Source organism: Bubalus kerabau, chromosome 11 (assembly GCF_029407905.1).
Source record: "Bubalus kerabau isolate K-KA32 ecotype Philippines breed swamp buffalo chromosome 11, PCC_UOA_SB_1v2, whole genome shotgun sequence".
Classification (NCBI taxonomy): Eukaryota; Metazoa; Chordata; class Mammalia; order Artiodactyla; family Bovidae; genus Bubalus; species Bubalus kerabau.
In genome coordinates, this window is record NC_073634.1 from 29,223,692 (window position 1) to 29,246,879 (window position 23,188).

At 41.7% G+C, this 23,188-nt stretch overlaps 1 non-coding gene across 1 annotated transcript; it reads right to left on the reverse strand.

Moving 5' to 3' along the window:
* Positions 1 to 1,149: 1,149 nt before the first annotated feature.
* TRNAS-GGA (transfer RNA serine (anticodon GGA)) lies at positions 1,150 to 1,222 on the reverse strand. Its single transcript has one exon. It is a non-coding gene; the product is annotated as a tRNA-Ser (tRNA).
* Between the last annotated feature and the right edge of the window lie 21,966 nt (positions 1,223 to 23,188).

Sequence of the window (23,188 nt, forward strand, 5' to 3'; positions counted from 1 at the left end):
TAAATTCTAACCATAGGTGTTTTTATTATCTCCTCTTTACGAATAAAGAAACTGAGGCTCAGAGAGGTTAGGTAATTTGCCTAGGGTAGCAGAGCCAGACAGTAGTAGAACTGGGATTCACATCCAGGTGTGTCTGGTTTTAAAGTCTAAACTCTTCCCACTGCATTCTGCTACTTCTTTGTGATCACAATAAACTAGTGTGGATTTAATGCCCTCAGTAAAATGTTACTTTGAGGGGTGTGTTGTGTGTGTGTATGCTCATCTCCTGATATTCATCATAAAGTTAACTTAAAGCTTTTCAAAGAAGTTGCTAAGGAAATTGATCCTGTTTTAAACTCCTTGGATTTCCAGAAAAGGAGTGTGTGTGTGTGTGTGATGGGGATACAGCATCTTCCCACCTGAGGGATGGAGCCTGCAGGGCTGGGGAACAAGCCCCAGGGTATCAGCTGCAGTGAAGGCTCTCTTTTGTCTCCAAATGCTAATAGTTCTGGATTCAAAATCTTTTCTCTCTTTGACTGGACCCAGAGATAATAAAAAACTTACAGCATATAATTTGGCATTTTACTGGTATGGTAGGCTCACAAAAATTTTGTTCTCCCTGACAAGGCTCAGATAATTCTATCAAAATAAATCTCTGAAGGAAAAAAGCTTTCTTTTAAAGTCTACGAGAAGCCTTTTCAAGAACAAAAATAACACTTAAAATGGATATTCTATGTATCTTCTTTTTCTTCTCTTTTTCAGAAGAAATTCTACCCTTTCTGATAAGACAAAATAAAAATGTCAGGGGGGGAAAATGTCAAAATTTGGCAATTGTAGAGTGGAAATTTCCTCCAACACTGTACTTTGAATTTTAAAGAGTTTTGGGCACCGGTTGTGCAGGAGTCAGATTTTCACAACTACACGTATCCTTCTTCAGTGCCCACGTCCATGAGTTTTGCACTCAGTCATCAGACGTTGACTGAGAACATGACTGTGTTAGGGCTCTCCAAAGAAAGAACCAATAGGGTGTGTATATATATGAAAGTGAAGTCGCTCAGTCGTGTCCAACTCTTTGCAACCCCATGGACTGTAGCCTACCAGGCTCCTCTGTCCATGGGATTCTCCAGGCAAGAGTACTGGAGTGGGTTGCCATTCCCTTCTCCAAGGGAGCTTCCTGACCCAGGGATTGAACCTGGGTCTCCTGCATTCCAGGCAGACGCTTTAACCTCTGAGCCACCAGGGAAGCCCTGTGTGTGTATATATATATATATATATATATATACATATATATATACATATATATAGTTGTTTAGTTACTAAGTTGTGTCTGACTCTTTGTGACCCCACGGACTGTAGCCTGCCAGGCTTCTGTGTCCACAGGAATATACACATGTATATTCTTGCCTGGGAAATATATGAGTCAGCAACAACAACAACAAAGGAGACAATATTATAGGATTTGGCTCACAGGATTATGGAAGGCAAGAATTCCCCAAATCTGCCATCCACAAGCTAGAGGACCAGGGAAACTAGTAGGATAATTCAGTCTGAGTCTGAAGGCTTGAGAACCATGAGTGTTGATGTTCAAGGGCAGGAAAAGATGAATGTCCCAGCTCAGATAGAGAGCTACTTTGCCCTTCTTCCACATTTTTTGTTCTATTCAGGCCCTTAATGGAATGGATCATTGCCACCTACACTGATGAAATCAGTTTCTGTACTTAGTCTACCCATTCAAATGCTAATCTCATCTGGAAATACTCACAAACAGACCTAGAAATATCTAACCAGCTATCTGGGCATCCTTCAGCCCAGTCAAATTGACACATAAAATTAACCATCACAGTAGCTATTTCAAGAGCCACATAATTTAACATCTCCTCTAATGGTCTCTCTGATGTCTGCTCTCTCAAGTTTTGTGGACACTTCTCTGTCCAAAAAGTGCTTGATGAGAGATGGCCAGTATCTTGCAGCTCGACCTCACAGGAAGGGTGAGTAGACGAACTGAAATTTGTATAATTTCAGTAAAGTCACATTTACCATATGTTCAACATGGAGCTGGGTAGTGTGATGGCTACAGTGGGGAGGAAGAAGAGAGTAAACACTCACTTATTGAGAGCCTATTGTGTGCTGAATAATTTATAATGCATATATAATTTCCTAATATATAGGTTAAACATTTGTCATCATGGTTGAAGAAGAAATGAGGCTTTAAAAGGTTAAGTACCTCAACTCAAGCTAGGGAATGAGAGAGTTAGAATCGAGATTGAGAATTGCCTGATACTAAAACACATGCCCATTTTATTGTACTATATTGGCATAGGCACAACTAAAGTTGAGGTTCCCATCTAAATGTGCTATGATCCAAGACGAAATACCAAATTTTTCAAATAACAAATTCTGAAGGAATTTGGAGAAGAGGAAAGTGAAAGTGAAAGTTGCTCGGTCATGTCTGATTCTTTGCAACCCCATGGACTGTAGCCTGCCAGGCTCTTCTGTCCATGGAATTCTCCAGGCCAGAATACTGGAGTGGGTAGCCATTCCCTTCTCCAGGGAAGCTTCACCACCCAGATCTCCTGCATTGCAGGTGTATTCTTTACTGTCTCAGCTACCAGCGAAGCCTGGAGAAGAGGAAGAAGTAGGTTATCAGATTATCAAAGAAGATCACATGGAGGAGGCAGTGTAGGAGCTGAACCTTGAAATCTGGGTAGAGTTTTTATGAGAAAGTAGGAAATTCAGAGGGGAATTACAGCCAGGGAATCAGAATGAACTGAGAACTAGAGGAGATTGATAGTCACATGTGAGGAGTGAAAAGGCAATTGCTCTCTGCTGCTGAGAGTGTATGCTGAAAGGAGATCAGGCTAGGCAAATATTGTGACCAGGTTGTAGAGTACTTTCAAAGCCAGGTAGAGTTTTAACTAGAGAGGTATGAGGGAGGGAGTGGATAGCCAATTTGCCTTCCAGAGGGGGGTCTTTTTTCATCAACCGAAACATGGTAGAACTTTCAGTGTATGTAAATACTACATTGAAATATAAGCCATAATTTTGTTCTTCAATATTGTAAAAATTAAAATTGCTCTTAAAATAGAAGATAAATACAACTATGACCATTTTGACATAGTGTACAGAAGGACCTTCAACTCATCACCATCAGTGTCTCAGAAATAGGAGAAACAGTTATGTCTACTTATGGCTCAGACGGTAAAGAATCTGCCTGCAATGCAGGAGACCTGGGTTCAGTCTTTGGGTTGGGAAGATCCCCTGGAAAAGGGAATGGCAACCCACTCCAGTATTCTTGCCTGGAGAATCCCGTAGACAGAGAAGCCTGGCACGCTACAGACCATGGGATTGCAAAGAGCCAGAGACAAGTGAGCGACTAAGCAAAGCGAAACACTGTTGTCAGCACCATGGACAGCGATGTTGTGGCCGCATCATCTCCAGGCAGAGGAATTTAGCCTTGGTGAAGTACATCTGTCGTACTAAACCAGTGAGTGGAATGCAGTCTTTCAGGAATGTCAAAGATGAATCTTTCTACCAAGCTTCTCTTTCTTTGGACTCCCACCTGGGAGAGGAGAGCCCCACGTGTGCTCTCTATAGAAACTTGATGTATAGATGTGTACAGATGTACAGAAAACTCAAAGCTTTCAGAAAATGGAAACTAATTCTTTTCACAAAGATTAAGGACCCTGGAATAAGAAAATGGGTAGTGGCACCTTTTATACTTCTGAACTCAGTTTTCCCTTATTACCAAGACATGGAACTCAGTTATCCTTCATATTCAGCTCCCTAAGACCAGTCAATCCTTTCTAGTCTGAGGCCCCCAGCTTGCCTCCTACTGAGGCCCAGAATAGAAAAGGACAAGAAAACTGTAGAAGCTGCATGGCCTCATTCTAAGAGTGTATTTTGAGGTTATTTCTAGTTTCTTAATTCTTACCTGCAAACTTCTCAATCAGACTTAGCTTGAGGTTAGACATCTGGAGCTGGACTCAGGATAGTATTCTTTGCTTAAGAGAGGAAAAAAAGGAAGGAAAGGTAAGTGTAAATGGATTTAGAATCTATAAAAAGCATCTGAATCACAACTGCTCTTTTTTAAAGGGGCAATTCTGTCACTGAGGGACATTATCAGTTTTGCTCTTACTGGAGATGCTAGACTCTGATGGGACTTCTTCCTGATCTAACAGATCTTCAATGCATAAAACAGTCTTATTGTTCCAAGTCTTTACCGTGACACCCATGGGGTCTTCTTCCATTCTTTTGCTCTGGGCTGACCTTATGCTAATACCTATCACCCACTGGACTTCTCTTGTCTAGTGCTTTGCCCACATCAGAACTTTAGGGCCTCCACACCATAGTTCTTACTGTCCCCTCTGCCTGCCATGCCCTAAACACTCCTCACCTTTGTCTCTTCTTGAAGATTTTGCCTATTGTTTAAGCCCTTACTATTCAGAGGCTTTTCCTAACCTCCCAACTAAATAAGGAGCCTTAAGGCCCCATGGTATCTAAAACGCATAGCTTTGCATGTTGGTGCTTCATGCATCTGGATTCTCTCTCTTCCACTAGATGGTAGATTCCTTGGAGCAGGAACTGTGATTTATGTTGTATGTACCACAAGCCTTCCTGGTAGCTTAGTTGGTAAAGAATCCGCCTGCAATTCAGGAGACCCCGGTTCGATTCCTAGGTTGGGAAGATCCACCGGAGAAAGGAGAGGCTACCCACTCCAGTATTCTTGGGCTTCCCTGGTGGCTCAGCTGGTAAAGAATCTGCGTGCAGTGTGGGAGACCTGGGTTTGATCCCTGGGTTGGGAAGAGCCCCTGGAGAATGGAAAGGCTACCCACTCCCAGTATTCTGGCCTGGAGAATTCCATGGACTGTATAGTCCATGGAGTTGCAAAGAGTTGGACACGACTGAGCAACTTTCACTTTCACCACAAGCCATCCATAGGTATATGTCAAGTTTAATTATTTGGAAAAATTCTGTCAGGCTACACTTGTGTACCAGTCCTTAAATTAGACCTTCAAAATAGACTCTGAAGGCTGAGAACCTCTTAGAAGAGAAGGAAAAACAGACAGGACTTAAGTAGATTGCCACCAGTCACCTCCCCTTGCCTCTCTTGAATTCCTTTGTAGCAAAGAGAAAACAGTGTTGGCTTCCTCATTTAATCATTACTGTGATTTTTGAGACTCTTAAAAATTAACTTTACTTAATGCTTTTCTAAAATGCCACTTGACAACAGTGTACAGGTATTTTACATAACTGCTGTATACCAGAGGTGTCTTCAATAGAATGTAGTGATCAAAATCCAGATCATAATAATTATATCCCGTCAGGGTTTCCATTATAAGCTCCTCTCCAGAAGGGTTTGTTACCCATTTGTTTAATTTGTATTAGGCTTCAGCCTGACATGCAAGTTCTCAGTCTGACTATAATGTAGGTAATCTTTTTTTTTTTTTTGCCTCAAAATATACAGTTTAATCAGTAGAGCAATTCTCTATGCAGAATACTGAGTTTCTTTGCTGGGGAAGCAGACTCAGTTATTTACACTTGACATTCCTATCAACACTGGGTATTCATATCATACCTGGAGCAACTCTGATGGTCAAGGCTGCAACACTGCTCAAGGTCCCCTGTTAGCCATCCTGTAGATTGGGTGTCAATCCTGAACACAGTGATCCAAGGGCTCTCAGGAACATGAGTCACTCATGAGTGTTTATTACCCTGAATTTAACTGTTAAAGAGAGGGGGAACACAAGGCTTTCCTCAGCCAGGATGCCCAGCCTCCTGTTATCTGCTGACCTCGGCTAGCAGTGGATCCTCAGGAAAACTAAAGGCTCCCTGATCCCCTCCCCAGGAATCAGTCTTATTCTCTTTCCTCTGGGTTTTGCCTCAGCTGTTGGAGACCCAAATTTACTGTCCCTTCACCCCTCCTAATTCTGAGTAGGTTATACCTGCCAGGGTCAGGGGTTAAAGGAGAGAAGTACTTGCTCCTCACAGATCTACTCTGAATGGAGGACATTCCTGGTCTTCTTTCCCTCAAGTCCTATTCCTCTTGATATTCTCTTTGTTTTTAGACATATCTAGTGGATTTTTGCCTTCCTTATCTTTACATTGAATTTTCCTGGGGAACTTCTGTGAAAGTAAAACATAGATAAAGGCAGGGACTGGAAGAATAGAGGAAAGGTAAAACCGAAGGTGGTTTGTTTTGAGTCTCACAAGTTGGTTGTGGGAATTCCTCCTAGAAAACTTTCTATTTAGAAACTTCCTGCTTTGGGAATTCTACCAAAAGACTTGCTGTGTAGCTCAGGCCAATTACTTATTTGCTCTGTTTCCTTAGGCGTCAGGGGAGGGGGATTCATTATTTAATGCACTCAGCAAACATTTATTGAGCAAACAGGAAAAATACAAGCCCTATCCTTATGCTGCTCACAAGCTAACTGAAGTCATAAGCAGTGAAACAAGCACTGACAATATGAAAAAGGAAATATAGAGCCAGAGGGAAAAATACAAACACTCCGAACCTGGGGAAGGTTTAAAGTTGTTTTTCCAGAACGTTTTTGCTGAGGTCCGAGAATGAGTAAAGGTTACCTGGCAAGAGAAAAAGTGTGATCCAGGCTGAGATTCCAAAACAGAGGGCCTGGTCTGCAGTGGCACCCCTCATATGTTGGATACTCAGAGCAGATTCTTGTTAAATACTCCCTTCTGTATTCAACACAATTATTCAGTAATAACTGTAGATGAAACAAAGGAATAATAAAATTCATCACATGAACAAGAATTTTGTGACTCTGTATGGGGGCCAGATGTTAACTAGACTTTCTATAGTGACCATTTAGAAACATATACATGTATTAAGTCATGTTGTACACCTAAAATGAATGTTATATATTAATTATACCTCAGTAGACACACACACAGGTAAAATGGTCAGTGAAAAGTGTACAAACTGAAAGCCTTATATTGAATTATCATGTGTATAATCATGCCTGTAAAACTTTAAATGAAACAAAAATATATTATTATACAAAAAAGAAAAAGGTAATAAAATAGCACTTAAAATTTGACAAGTATTTTTCTTGAAAAAGAGGAAAAACTTATACCTGCTTATTGGTCTGTAGCTGAATTAGTGCTAATATTATAGTTTCTGGTTTTGAAATATAACTTCTGTGTCTTTGTCAATGAGTATATCAAGTGGCTCTTCTTTGCACATTACCACTCAATAGTCAGTATAGCCAGATTTGTCAGCATTTCTTCACTTGTAGACGATCAGAAAAAAATTTTTTTCAATAATCTTATCTATTAATTTTTGGCTGTGCTGGGTGTTCGTTGCTGCACAGGCTGTTCTCTAGGTGTGGAGAGCAGAGGCTCCTCTCTAATTATGCTGCCAGGCTTCTCACTGCAGTGGCTTCTCTTGTTGCAGAGCACGGGCTCTAGGTGCCTGGGCTTCAGGCACATGGGCTAAGTTGCTCCAGCCTTTGGGATCTTCCTGGACCAGGGACTGAACCTGTGTCCCCTGCATTGGCAGGCAGATTCTTAACCACTGGATCACCAAGAAATGCCTACAAACTTGTTCTTGAGACAAATGTGCATGCACAAGTTGAATTCAAATGCATGGGACACAACTGTGTAATTGAGCATTCCAAATTAAGTTTCATGAATAATAAAATCCTCATCAAAAGAAAAGTAATAAAAATGGCTTAATATGAAGGTAGCAGGTTTTATTAAAATTCAACAGATACCACAGCAATTATTTAGAAGTTAGACCTACCGAAGAGGCTTTGTATTTTATCAATGCCTTTCAGCCAAACACAACCAGCGACATGCCTGTATTGTAGGTGAAGAAGTTGGGTTTATCATTGTAGTGAAGATGTCTCAATAAGAGGGTGTTGAAAAGAACCTATTTGAGGGAATTCCCTGGTGGTCCTGTGGTTAGGATTCAGGACCTTTACTGCTGAAACCCACATTCCATCCCCGGTTGGGGAACTAAAATCCCTCAAGACACATGGCACAGCAAATGAAAACAAAAAACCTTATTTGGTTTGGATTTAAGCTGTGGTTGGGTAATTTGGGGGAGGGTCTAAGGAAGCAGGGTCTCACTCTGGATCAGGTGCTGTTAGAAAATGGGGCAGCTCTGTAATGGGGCATCTCAATAAATCTTATCTATAGGGACAGTCAATCATGTTAGCCAGGAGACTGGGAGAGATGGTGCTTCATGTCGTATAGAGACCTTGTCTGAAGTGGACATTCTGCAGGATGGTTATGTTTGACAGGAGAACAGTATGGCCTGGCTGTGGCAGATCAGTGTGTCAGATGTTGAGCCCACTCAGTCGTCTTTTCCTGGAAATCAGGGGCTGTTCCTTTTCTCTTTCCCTCCCTGTAATCATCTAGAATTGCCAGTATACTGAAAGGTGTCAGAACACGCCACCCCTGAATCTTCCACTTTGGCATATTGATTATTTTGAGCTGGAGTTACTTGAGAAAACAGCAGATGCAGGCAGGGCTCTCAGACCACTCCCTTTGTATCTAAAAGCAAGTCATAACATCACTCTTGAGAGAGATGTCCTCCCTGCACCAAGAAGAGAACATTCTCATCCCAGGAGACAGGGAGCCAGTGCCGAAATGGATCTATACAAACAAACTACTAAGATACCTCTGGTCTTCCGTTAGTTTCTCTCATATACTTCCTGGTCACTGTCCCACGATTCACTGGCCGTAGCCCAAACCTCTTTGTCTTGTCATCTCTCCACAATGTATCATTTATTTGTTTAAAAGGTGTATAAGATTTCAGTTCTAACTGCTTCTGTGAGTCTTCATTTTACTTATAAAAACTCCTGTGTGCACATAAAAAATGTTAAATAAAATATGTATGCATTCCTCCTGTTAATCTGTCTTAGGTCAGTTTAGTTCTTAGGCCTAGCCACAGAACTAAGGAGGAGGATAGAATGGAGTTTTTCTTCAATATTTTTAATTTCTTATTCCTCAAAAATTGATTTTCAAACAATACCTGGATAGGGGCCTATGAACTTATATTTAAATATGTGCCTTAGGGAATTCTTGCCAGGAATTCTGGGAAATATTGATCTCTTCCTTTTCCTTAAAAGGGAAGCTTCATAGTAGATAATTTAATAAAGCTTAAGGGTACCTGGTTAGTATTTGGAGGAAAGACTACAATTGGATCACTCTGTATAGCATGATAAAGTTTGGATGAATGCCTTGATAGCTCTATACAGGAGTTGGATTGTATTCAAAAATTTTACATATATACATGCATATATGCATAGGCTATGCTGGGTCTTTGTTGCTATGTGTGGACTTTCTCAAGTTGTGTCAGGCAGGAGATGGAAGGAATGGGTCTCTGCTTCCTCTTTCAATCAGAACTGTTCCAACCGAATTGGTTTTAAGTGTTGGTACTCCAAATGAGATTTCCTTTCTAACAAAGAAGTCTGTTGTTAAAATGTTTGAAAAACTGGCCTTGGTTGTCACAGACCAGAGTACCTGGACTATATTGTTTTGGCCTCCATATGTTTATTTTTAAAAAAATAAAATTCATCAATATTGAGAGGCATTAAAAAAAAAGCAGCTTGTAGAAAAACATTGTTGTACTTACTATACTAATACATTGTAAGAACATACCATAACCCAGTGCAATGTCCCCTTTATGAGGACTTTATGGGACCAAATGCTTGTGTCTCAGAACTATAAATTCTGTGCTACCATTGAGCAAATAGTGAAACACGTGTTATTCTGTTTTCCTTTTTGCACTGGCTACAGGAAATCTTAGAGCCAGATTTTGTGTTCAACCTTATATTTAGCACACCCCCCCCTTTTGCCTAGATTTTCTCCTTTAATTTTTTCACTGTATATCTTAGTGAGATGTCTTAAGTTCATTTTTTAATAAGGAGAGGTGGAAATCTTCCCAGCCCAGGGATCAAACCCGCGTCTCTTATGTCTTCTGCATTGGCAGGCAGGTTCTTTACCACTAGCACCACCCAGGAAGCCCAGATAAGTAAATAAGTAAGTAGTAAACAGGAAGTGATTAACATTTGAGTGATAGTGGAGACTGAGGTAGTGAATGGGATCACCCAGGGAGGGCACACAATATGAGAATGGACCAGGGTCAAGGGTGGAATCCCTAGAACAGCAAATTCCTGTGGTTGGCTGAGGAACGAGAAACCAAAGAAAGCAAGGTAGCAAAGGAGAGCATTCAGGAAAGAGGAAGTGCTCATGTGATATCTGAGAGTAAATAGAGCTCATGTAAGACAAAAACTTAAAAAAGATAATTGGATTTAACAGCCAGGAAGTTAACAGTAATAAGTAAGTGTTAGTTGCTCAGTATGCCCGACTCTTTGCGACCCCGTGGACTGCAGCCCACCAGGCTCCTCTGTCCATGAGATTTTCCAGGCAAGGATACTGGAGTGGGTAGCCATTTCCTTCTCCAGGGATCTTCCCAACCCAGGGATCGAATCCGGGTCTCCTGCACTGCAGGGAGATTCTTTACCGACTGAGCTACAAGGGAAGCCCACAGTTTATCTTAGTTTTTTAAAAATAAAGGGTGTTAGTTGCTCAGTTGTGCCCAACTCTTTGTGACCCCATGGGCTATAGCCCACCAGGCTCCCCTTTTCACCTCCAAACTAAAGCTACTTAGAAAAATATGCTCATGAAATGAATGAAAAACAGGTCCTAATATTTCAAACAAGCTAAAAGAAAAATTCAAAACTGATAGAAGATATAAAAGAATGACAATTTAGAATCCAAAATTCCAAAATCAGAAAATTTTGGAAATGAGGTAATAAACCCAGGAAAAATGTCAAATTAAAGGGAAATTTTTATTTCAGAAATAAAGACCAAATTAGGAAAACACAAAAGAGAATAATAAGCACAAGAGATAAGTGAGTGAAGAGAAAGAGAGAATGAAAAGGAAGAAAGATTTTTAAAAAGATATAGGCCACAACAAAGGAAAGACCTGAACATGTTTCTTGGGGGAGATGGAGAGAATGGAATAGGAGGATCAAGGGCAGTTAGAATTCTTCGAGTACACGTTGCTTTGTATATTCGACTTTGAAACCACATGACTGTGTTGCATAGCTATAAAACAAAATTTTAAAAAGTAATCCTGAGTGTAAAAATAGAACAAAGTGAAGTCGCTCAGTCGTGTCCGACTCTTTGCGACCCCATGGACTGTAGCCTACCAGGCTTCTCCGTCCATGGGATTTTCCAGGCAAGAATACTGGAGTGGGTTGCCATTTCCTTCTCCAGGGGATCTTTCCAACCCAGGGATCGAACCCAGGTTCTCCCGCGATGCAAACAGATGCTTTACCCTCACACACATATACCATAGCCTGATTTAATCTCTAAAGATTTCAGTGTTCTTCAGTAATTCCAGCCAAAGTTCTTCCAGGTTCAGTCTTGTTTGTTCCTATGAAAAGTCACGAAAGACTTAGTATCCTCACAATAGACTTTTTCATTGGAAGGGAATTAGTAGAACTTTTAAAATGATCCTTGACATCTCCTATAGCACCTGTTGATTTGGGAACTTGCCTGATTTATTTTTCCCGCCTGCTTTTATTGGGTTAGTAATCATCATTAGTTGTACATCAATAGTCATAAATTAATAAATAAATTCATTTTTAAGAAGAAAGAATAATATTACAAAAAAAAATAAAGATGATTGTAGACCCTGGTAGAGAGATGAATTGTATATGGCCAATACTAGTCTCAAACTTAAAGTGGAATTTATGGAATTAATTTTTAAAGCACAGTGGTTCTAACACCTTTGGAGTTGATTCTTGGCTCTTATTAACTGAGAGACCTTGGGGGAAGTCATCAGAGACCTCCATCTCACAAGTGAAACCTCTTCTGTTATGGCTGGGGCCTCTAGGAAGCAGATTCTGAGAAGCAGTTTGGCAGTCAGTTTATTTATTAGGGAGTCCTCTTGTGATTAGTCCTTATAGAAGGGAGAAGAAGAATTAGGATTGGATAAGGGAGAAATTGGGCTGTAATACTCTCCCAACAAAGACCTTAGCCAACCCCACAGGGAACTCCGGCATCAGGATGACCCTTGGAGTTGTCCCAAGTCAGGCTGGTCTTTATACCGCCACCTTGATCAGAATTAATAGTTGCCAGCTGTCCCTGGAAGGAAGCATGACCTTGGAGGGGCAGTTTTCTCACTCAAGGCTAATAACTGAGGGCCAAATTCCAGCAGCATTCCAGCAGCTGGAGAAATAAGTTCTTCCTGAAGTGGGCCTGGACCATACATCACAGCATCACTAAAATCCCCAAAGGCTATGGAGGCTCAGCCAAAGTGAAGACTAGATCCCAAAGGATTATTGTCCCCTGCTGTCCGTTTCCCATGATTTATTAGTTCATGTTTGCCCATCTCAGTTTATTTCTGAGTACGGCAAATCTTTCACAGTAATTGCAATGCAAGACGAAAAGGTGTTGTCTGGAAGAATAAACTATCCGACTAGAGAGAAGGGCAAAAGGGGAAGTTATACAAGAGTGACCCCGTTGTCGTGGTTGGTTGGCTTCCAGTGGGAGAGAAGTCAGAATGGGTGATGGATCTACCAGAGGTCACAGAGAATGGCTGGTAAGCAGGTGCCATATTAGTTCTGAATCAGATTTAAAGGTCACCATGCGAGGTTCCTTTTCCATCCACTGTATGACTTCCTTAGATATGTTGAAAAATCACAGGAGGAGAAAGCTTGGTCAGCCTCATTCTCCCCAGCTCCTCCTCTGGATCCCACTGTTCTCATCCAGGACCTCCAGCGCAAACCCAGAGAGGAGAATGAGGAAGAAAATATCTTTTAAAAGTGATGATAATATTCCCGTTCTCTGCTCACCCTGGAGGCTTATTTTGAATATCACAGTGATTTAACTTGTTAGCAGTTTAATTCATTTTTAAAAGATTAACCAGACCAATTATTCATCAGATTTCACCATCTTTGTCAGCCTCAATAAGGGTCCTTTGTTAGAGTGATTAATGTGTTTTAATTGTAGCTTCTCTCAGAGCAATAATTCGATCGCACAGTATTTGCAGAATCTATGGAAATCTTGGAAATGCTTTGACAGCTGAGCTATTCTTGGGAAATGAAAGTAAAGGAATATATGTAACTAACAAAAAGTGTTTTATAGCATATCATTAATATGGATTTTCCCTCTCTGACAGACCTTGCTCAGCTTCAGAAGTCCACGAGGCTGCTTGCTGTGCATGTCACTTTGCCATCCAGGAACAATCAGGAGGGAGAGCTCAGTTAACACAGGCGACTGGACTTTCTCCAGTTAGTGTCCTCAAACATATGCTAATCATAATAATAATCATTGCAAATGCACACGGGTCACAGGGAAAGTTAATCAACTAGCCAGTGCCTATAGATAATCATCCAGTTAAGAGGGTGGATTCTGTGTTGATCGTTCTACCCAATGCTTCATCTTTATTCATTTAACTGGTGGCCACTGTCCATGTTAAGGATTGTATAATATCACAAAGAAGTCTGTATGGGACTTCCCTGGTGGTCCAGTGGTTAGGACTCTGATTCCCAATGCAGGGGGTGCCAGTTGGCTCCTTGACTGGGGAACTAAATCCACATGCCCCATGGCATGTCCTAAAGTAAATAAATTAATTTTTTTAAGAAAAAATAGTATTTTTTTAAAAAAGAAAGATAACTGTAGAACCTGGTAGAGAGATGAATTGTATATGGCCAATACTAGTCTCAGACTTAAAATGTATTTTAATGGAATTAGTTTTTAAAGCACAGTGGTTTTAAGACCTTTGGAGTTGATTCTTAGCTCTTATTAGCTATGAGACCTTGGGGGGATTAGCAATGCCTGTAGCCTCCCAGGCTTCAGTTTCTTCATCTCTAAAATAGGTATAATAATATTCTCACTATTATATAATATTATATTTTATAATATATATAATATATAGTATATATTCTAATATATAATATAATATTATATTATATTATATATATTCTCACTATTATATAATATACTCACTATTATAATAATAATAGTGAGTATTAAAATAAGGTATTATAAGTAAGACCCCACAGCCTGGACCGTAGCATCCAATAAATTATTTTTGAAAGAGCTATAAGCCTGGATAACATACAAGGAGTACTGTATAGCAGCTGGAACTCTGCTCAATGTTATATGGCAGCCTGGATGGGAGAGCAGTTGTGAGGACAATGGATACATGTATATACATGGCTGAGTCCCTTCGCTTTTGACCTGAAACTATCAGAACATTGCTTGTTAATCAGCTTGTAAATAAAAAGTTTAAAAGAGTCGGGGGAAAAAAAGCTATAAGCCTTTTTACTTTAAGAAAACCAAGCAACAGTTAGAACTGGACATGGAACAACAGACTGGTTCCAAATAGGAAAAGGAGTACATCAAAGCTGTATATTGTCACCCTGCTTATTTAACTTATATGCAGAGTACATCATGAGAAACGCTGGACTGGAAGAAACACAAGCTGGAATCAAGATTGACAGGAGAAATATCAATAACCTCAGATATGCAGATGACCCCACCCTTATGGCAGAAAGTGAAGAGGAACTAAAAAGCCTCTTGATGAAAGTGAAAGAGGAGAGTGAAAAAGTTGGCTCAAAGCTCAACATTCAGAAAATGAAGATCATGGCATCTGGTCCCATCACTTCATGGCAAACAGATGGGGAAACAGTGGAAACAGTGTCAAACTTTATTTTTTTGGGCTCCAAAATCACTGCAGATGGTGACTGCAGCCATGAAATTAAAAGACGCTTACTCCTTGGAAGGAAAATTATGTCCAACCTAGATAGCATATTCAAAAGCAGAAACATTACTTTGCCAACAAAGGTTCGTCTAGTCAAGGCTATGGTTTTTCCTGTGGTCATGTATGGATGTGAGAGTTGGACTGTGAAGAAGGCTGAGCGCTGAAGAATTGATGCCTTTGAACTGTGGTGTTGGAGAAGACTCTTGAGAGTCCCTTGGACTGCAAGGAGATCCAACCAGTCCATTCTGAAGGAGGTCAGCCCTGGGATTTCTTTGGAAGGAATGATGCTAAAGCTGAAACTCCAGTACTTTGGCCACCTCATGCAAAGAGCTGACTTATTGGAAAAGACTCTGATGCTGGGAGGGATTGGGAGCAGGAGGAGAAGGGGACGACAGAGGATGAGATGGCTGGATGGCATCACTGACTCGATGGACGTGAGTCTCAGTGAACTCTGGGAGTTGGTGATGGACAGGGAGGCCTGGCGTGCTGCGATTCATGGGGTCACAAAGAGTCGGACACGACTGAGTGACTGAACTGAACTGAACTGATGGACATGAGAACAGGGATCTGATCTCACAGTAATCCAGAGACAGGTAGGAAAAGTGCTACTGTTGTTTTTCACAGAAGAACCATGCCATTGCACAGGGATGGTGATATCAGTAAACACATCATATGTCCATCAACAAACTTCTTAGTCAAGCACAAAGGGTGCTCTAAAGCCCACAGGTGCTGATTCCCATTGCAGAACTTCTACCACAACCTGGGAGGCACCAAGGCCTCTTAATGAGTGGAGGGGTTGAGAATAGAATAACTAAGTCATTATTTGTTGACAGACATTAGCACCTCTGTTGGGATATATGCATCAGCCAGGCATCACCTCGTTTAATTCATGTAGCAAGCCTAGGAGGTAAATATCACTATTGCCCCCACTTCACAGCTGAGGACACTGAGGCTCAGAGATACTAAATAACTTGTTTGATAGATTTAAACCCAGGTCTGTTCAACTGCAGTGTCTGTGTTTTAACCATACACAGTTCTGCCTCCTGCCAATCCCACTTGATAACGTGCTGTTTTGAGGTTTCCCTGGTGGCTCAATGGTAAAGAATCCACCTACCAATGCAGGAGACATGGGTTCAATCCCTGGTCTGGGAAGATCCTACATGCCAAGGAGCAACTAAGCCTGTGCGCCACAACTATTGAGCCTGTGTTCTAGAGCCCTGGAACTGCAACTGCTGAGCCCACTCGTGGAAACTCCTGAACCCTGTGTGCCTAGAGCCTGTGCTCTGCAACAAGAGAAGCCGCTGCAATGAGCCCCTGCTTGACGCAACTGTGTGGATCACAACAAACTGGAAAATTCCTAAAGAGATGGGAATACCAGACCATCTTACTAAACATGTCTCCTGAGAACGTGTATCTGGGTCAAGAAGCAACAATTAGAACTGGACATGGAACAACTGACAAGTTCCAAATTGGGAAAGGAATATGACAAGGAGATATATCGTCACCCTGCTTATTTAACTTATATGCAGAGTACATCATGCAAAATGCTGGGCTGGATGAATCACAAGCTGGGACAAGATTACCAGGAGAAATATCAACAACCTCAGATATGCAGATGACACTACTCTAATGACAGAAAGTGAAGAGGAACTAAAGAGCCTCTTGATGAGGGTGAAAGAGGAGAATGAAAAATCTGGCTTAAAAACTCAACATTCAAAAACTAAGATCATGGCATCCGGTCCCATAACTTCATGGCAAATAGATGGGGAAAAAGTGGAAGCTGTGACAGATTTTATTTTCTTAGATGGTGACTGCAGCTATGAAATTAAAAGATGCTTGCTCCTTGGAAGACATACCTAGGATATTAAAAAGCAGAGGCATCACTTTGCCGACAAAGATCTGTGTAGTCAAAACTATGATTTTTCCAGTAGTCACATACAAATGTGAGAGTTGAACCATAAAGAAGGCTGAGCGCTAAAGAATTGATGCTTTCAAATTGTGGTGCTGTAGAAGACTCTTGGGAGAAGTCAATGGCACCCCACTCCAGTACTCTTGCCTGGAAAATCCCAGGGACGGAGGAGCCTGGTAGGCTGCAGTCCATGGGGTCGCTAAGAGTCGGACACGACTGAGCGACTTCACTTTCAATTTTCACTTTCATGCATCGGAGAAGGAAATGGCAACCCACTCCAGTGTTCTTGCCTGGAGAATCCCAGGGACAGGGGAGCCTGGTGGGCTGCCGTCTCTGGGGTCACACAGAGTCGGACATGACTGAAGCGACTTAGCAGCCGCAGTAGCAGAAGACTCTTGAGAGTCCCTCAGACTGCAAGGAGATCAAACCAGTCAATCCTAAGGGAAATTAACCCTGAAAATTCATTGGAAGGACTGATACTGAAGCTCTGTTACTTTGGCCACCTGAGGCAAAGAGCTGACTCACTGGAAAAGACCCTGATGCTGGGAAAGATTGAGGGCAAGAGGAGAAGGAGATGGGAGAAGATGAGATTGTTAGATAGCACCACTGACTCAATGGACATTAATCTGTGCAAACTCCAGGAGGTAGTGAAGGACAGGGAAGCCTGGCATGCTGCAGTCCAGGGGGTCGCAAAGAGCTGGACACAACTGAGCGACTGAACAATAGCAACAACAGAACAGCTCATAGAATGACGAGGTTTAAGACTCACTCAACTAAAGGTACCCCAGTCTAGAAGAAGAACCAAGAGAAAAGTCAATGGCCCTGAAGATGCAGAAAGCCCAAGAAAAGCTTCCAAGTACTACACTTGCCTTCTTTTTCTTTTGATCGTCTCTCTCCATAGGGTGGCTTTTTTTTTAAGCATACTTTTCCAAGTTGTTACATTAACAAATTTGCACTGATTTCTTTATCCTTGTCATCTAAAGACCACCTTGTCAGCGGATGGTGAACTTTTCCTTTATGCCAGGCCGGCTGCACTGTCTAATGTCACAAGTGTCTGCTCGTATTAGCTCCCAGAGACTGGAGAGGGTTCCGCATGGGGCCTCTGCAGCAAGCTGATTTGACAGAATGAGTCCCCACGCTCGCTCATGGCACTTATCAGTTAGTCAGCCCTCCTCGAGGAGGAGAATTTAGAGTGCACCATATTCAGTTTCCAAATCAACTGCTGTCCCCTCAGGAAGCTGTGTGTTGCATTATTAAAAGAGTTGCCTTCAACCACAGCACCATACTTAAACATTCATCCACATTAAAAAAAAAAAAAAAGGCAGGCGTGAGGAGGGGGCAGCACCACAGCGCCCCACAGCCTTCGCTGTTAACTCTTTCTCCCCAGCTTTCAGTCTCCCCCTGATGAACAGTCCCGTAACCTTTATTGGTGAGCACGAACAGTGTGATTTTATGAATCTTGCCTTTACATAAAGTGAGGTGCTTTTGCATTCCTTGGGCTGCTGCTAATCCCTGAGCTCCCATAGCAAAGTTAAATCCCAAAAATCTAGCTGCCACAGAGGGTAACATCTTTGATTACCTTCCTCTCCCACGAGTTCACATGAAAAGCAGGAATTAGTTCTGAATCAAAGATGAACAGAGCTGAAGCTCACTCTTTTCCTAATTATAACTTCATATATTTCTAATTTCTTTTAAAAAGTAAAATTGATGTCCAGTTTACCTTTATCGTTCCAAACAAGAAATGGACAAGATTGCTGGAGAAAAGGAGGGATCCTTTCTAAAGCTGCATGTTGATATAAATATGAAAATGGATTAAACTCTACTTCCAATTTCCAAACACGTGTACTTCAATGAATATTAAATGGCAGGCCCCTATCATCATCATGACTTATTTACTCACCAGAGTTTTTATTAAAAAGGGACCGGAATTGCCTGTGGAGCATGAAAGTCTCCTGTAATTGAGTTTAGAGTGGTAAATCCACTAAACAGGCCACGGCCCCAGAGACACCCCCGAAACCCACCTGTCAGCTGGTGTTAGATCACAGCTCCAACAAGGCATGGCTGCCTGCTCCTGCTAAACACTGATGTGGCCCAAAATGAAAAAAAAGAGAAGTGATTTCCCCGGGGAGGAGGGAGGGCTGGGGGCAGATCGTGGGGGTTGGGAGGGCAGGAGGAAAACTCTCATCTAACAGCTGCCTGATGTCAGCTGGAATCATGATCTGAAACTCAGCTCGGGAGGGGCGCTGGCCAGGGCCTCACCCGGTAAGGTGTCATTTCCTTATTCCAGCATCCGTTTGGTCGGAGCGTAATGGAGTGGACAAGAAGCTTTTTCATCACGGATGAGCCAGGGAAATCAAAGCCCAGAGTTTCAGTGCAGACAAAGATACAACGAGCTTAGGACTGGCACAGAAAACCACACATCTGGAAATGGAGTCTGTCCAACTGAGCTCTGCTGGATCAGCAGGGAATGGGAGCAAGGCCATTTTAAGCCAAATAAATATTTATTTAGCTAATAAATATTTATTTTTTACTAGTGCTGATCAGTTGCTGAATGTATCAAAATAAGACACAGTCCTCACCCTGAAGGAACTTAAAGTGTAGCTGGGAAAAACATGCAGATAAGTCAACCCTTACAATACCATGTGTGTCAAGGGCTATGGGAGCAAAAATATGTGCTTAAAACAATAAGTAAGAAGAAAGTGACATTTGAGTTGGGTTTTTCAGAATGAGTAAGATTTAGAAAGGCAAAGAGGAGTAGGGTACATGGGGATGGCAGTAGGAATTAGAAACTCTTGCTGGATGGAGGAGATACATGATCAAAACGGACAAGTGGCTGTCTTACAGGGTTCCCAGAGACTTGATGTAGCTAGAGCTTCTCTCAGGACTATTGATGGATTATATGCTGAGAGAGATGGGAGTAGAGAGAGAGAGAGAGAGAAGCCAGAGGGTCGGGACTTTTATCAGCCTGGCTAATAAGTTTATTGTGAAAGCTATGGGGAGCAATGGAAAGGAATATTTTTTTAGAGGAATGAAGGAGATTTTAATTCTGTAATCTTAAAAGCAGGTATCAAATCCAGTGTTTCCATATCAATGTGTCAGAAAATATATCTGGGGTTGCACAGATGAGCAACCCTGGAGTTGCACAGGGAAGCGGCACTTTCCCTGGAGTTTCGGCTCCAGTCTGGTGTCAGTTCTGCTCAAATGTTCACTTTCAGTAGGATAGTTTCTTTATCATGAGACCTGAGACCTTCTTCTTTTCTAAGTTCTTAGTAGTCTACCATGCTCTTTCCACTTTCCAGGATATGAACCTCACAGGGTCCCTTTGACTCAACATTGTAGTTGATTCTACATTCACTCATCTTCCTTGGAATGGAAGAATTTTAATCAGGGGAGTAATGTGGTCAAGTTTACCTTTTAGAAAGACCAGTTTCCCTGTTGTGCAAAGCCTGAATTAGATGGGGACAAGCCTGAAAATTGGAAGGCCATGAAGGAAGCAATACATACAGAAATCTTTGAGAGAGGAAGTGATGGTAGGCACAGTGTAGGTAGAAGAGACAGATTGAGAAATACAGAAGAGAATTAGCAGTACTTGGAAGACAACTGAAAATGGGAAATAAAGAGAGGAATTCAGAATGGCTTCAAGGCTTCTGGTTTGGGTTTAGAGTCGCTAGATTTAGCAAATAAAAATGCATGGAATATTGGTACATAGGCAATGGCAAGCCACTCCAGTACTCTTGCCTAGAAAATCCCATGGATGGAGGAGCCTGGTAGGCTGCAGTCCATGGGGTCGCTATGAGTCGGTCGCGACTGAGTGACTTCACTTTCACTTTTCACTTTCACACAATGGAGAAGGAAATGGCAACCCACTCCAGTGTTCTTGCCTGGAGAATCCCAGGGATGGGGGAGCCTGGCAGGCTGCTGTCTATGGGGTCGCACAGAATCGGACACGACTGAAGTGACTTAGCAGCAGCAGCAGCAGTGATAACCAAAAAAATGACTTCTTGTTTAATGGAAATTCAGATTTAACTGGGAATCCTGTATTTAATCTGGCAAATCTACTTAGATGGTTGGATAAATGTTGGGTCATTTATCAATCTGAGGATCAAAGGAGAAAAACAGATATACCTAGAAGAGGGGGCCAAGAAGATGATGCATGCGTGCTCAGTCACTCAGTCGTACCCAACTCTTCTGCTACCCCATGTGCTATAGCCCGCCAGGCTCCTCTGTCTGGGGGATTTCCCAGGCAAGAATACTGGAGTGGGTTGCCATTTCCTTCTCCAGGACATCTTCTAGACCCAGGGATTGAACCTGCATCTCTTGTGTCTCCTGCATTGGCAGGTGGATTCTTTATCACTGAGCCACCTAGGAACCCCCAAGAAGATGAGAAGCTGACTTCTATTTATATGGGTTTGGTTATCCCCCAATATCTTTCTGTCTTTCTTCTGCAAGGATTAGTGTTACCTCGACATGGCCACTCAGCTAGAGACTTTACTTGCTAGCTTCCCTTGCAGAAAGCAGCCATGTGACCACACTTTGACCAATAGGATGTGAGGAGTGATGTGTGTCTTGCTCTTAGAAGGTCTGGGCGTGAACACTCTTGACTTCTTTCTCATTTCCACTGGCTGAAAGATACCAAAAGTGAAATAGCCACCTTGGGCAGAGATATGTTGACGATGGCAGAGCCATCTAACTTGCTCTGGGCCATCCACCTCTGAATTATCATATGAGAGAGAAATAAACTTAGCCTGTACCTTAATTTTCAAGAGGCACTGTTCAATGAGCGGTTGGAAATACAGGTCTGAAGCTTAGAGAGAGGTGTGAGGGAGAATTGGGAGTGGTTAGTACACAGGTACTGAATGAGGCTTTGGGTTAGATTTCCCAGAAGAAATGTGTGATGTGAGAAGAATGAAGCACAAGAAAGTCAAGCGCTGTCTTTTTTCTTTTGACATTTCTTTTTTTTGGAGACACAACTTTAAACTTATCCTCATGTTAAAAAAGATCTTCCAGGAGTACGAGGGTGGATGTTCAAAGAGTTTTGTTTTCATTTCCAAAGATTTTCCTCTCTATCCAGCCATGCATTAATATTCAGGACTATTAAATGTGTTTGTTTGTATTTGGATTTATATTTCAGCACCGTGTGGGAGGCAGTATGTTCTCGTGTCCTGTGAGTATCTGGACATTTACACATGTCCGGGTGGCTAGACTCTGTGGTAGGGTCAGTATACGTGTGAGTACTTAGTGCCTAGGGTGTGTTAGCACATATGTTTGTGTGTTCCCCTGTGTTCTGGCTTGTTGATGTGCCCTGTAGACATCTTTGCATGTTTGTCTGTAGGAGATACTGGTGATGTTGTTTACCTTAGTAGCCAGTCCCCAGAATTGCCAAGAAATTGAGGTTTAGATTCTGCTTACATAGAAATTTTCTGTCCGTTGTGGAGACTATAGAATATTTTTTAAAAGATCTTCAACTGTCTTTTTTTTTTTTTAATAGACTTTATATTTTAGAGCAGTTTTAAGTTCACAGCAAATTTGAGCGAAAGGTGCAGGCATTTCCTGTATGTCACCTTCTCTCACACATACATAAGGTTCCCGTTATCAACATCCCCCACCATGGTGGTGCATTGGTTGCGGTTGCGTAATCCACATTGACACATCATTATTACCCCAAGGCCATAGTGAACATTAGGGTTCACTCTTGGTATTATATATTCTATGGGTTTGGGCTAATGTATAGTGACTTGTGTCCATCATTATAGTATCATACAGTGTGGCTATACCATTTGGCATCCCCACCAGCAATGAATGAGTGTACCTGTTGTTCCACATCCTTGCCAGCATTTGATGATGTCAATGCTTGGGTTTTGGCCATTCTAATAGGTGTGCAGTGCTGTCCTGTTGGTTTAAGTCACATTTGCAAATCCAAAATGTTTGAAGGAAGAGTCTCACAGAATTCTCTGTGGGTATTCCTTACCTATTTTGTGTAAGTCTGTTCTCCTCAGACCCCAAGCTGCAGCTGAATTTTACATAATACAGTATGAACTGAGATCTGCTTAGGGGTTAAGGGCACCATAGTTTGTGTGTATATGTGTGTGTGTGTGTGCATTTACTATGGAAGTTTCTAAACATACTCAAAAGTAGAATAAAAAGAACCTCCATCACCCTACTTCAATAATTATCAACATTTTGGTAATCTTGTTTCACCTACCCCTCCCATTTTTTCCTGCTAGAATGCTTCAAAGCAAGTATTAGATAGCTTGTCATTTCACCTGAAATATTTCAGTTTGTATCTCCAATTATAAGAGTTTTCCTATTTCATAGTGTCATAATTACCAAACAAAATTAACAACAGCTCTCACTCTCATCTAAACCCAGTCCATATTCAAATTTCTTGCGGTACCGCAGACATCCTTTTAGAGCTGGCTTTTTCAAAATCCAGATATTGCACATGACCATGTCTTTTTGGTTTCTTTTATTCTAAAGCAGTCCACCTTCATATTGATTTGAGGAGGAACCAGGTAATTTGTCCTGTGTTCTGTATTCATCTGATTGCTTTCTTGTGG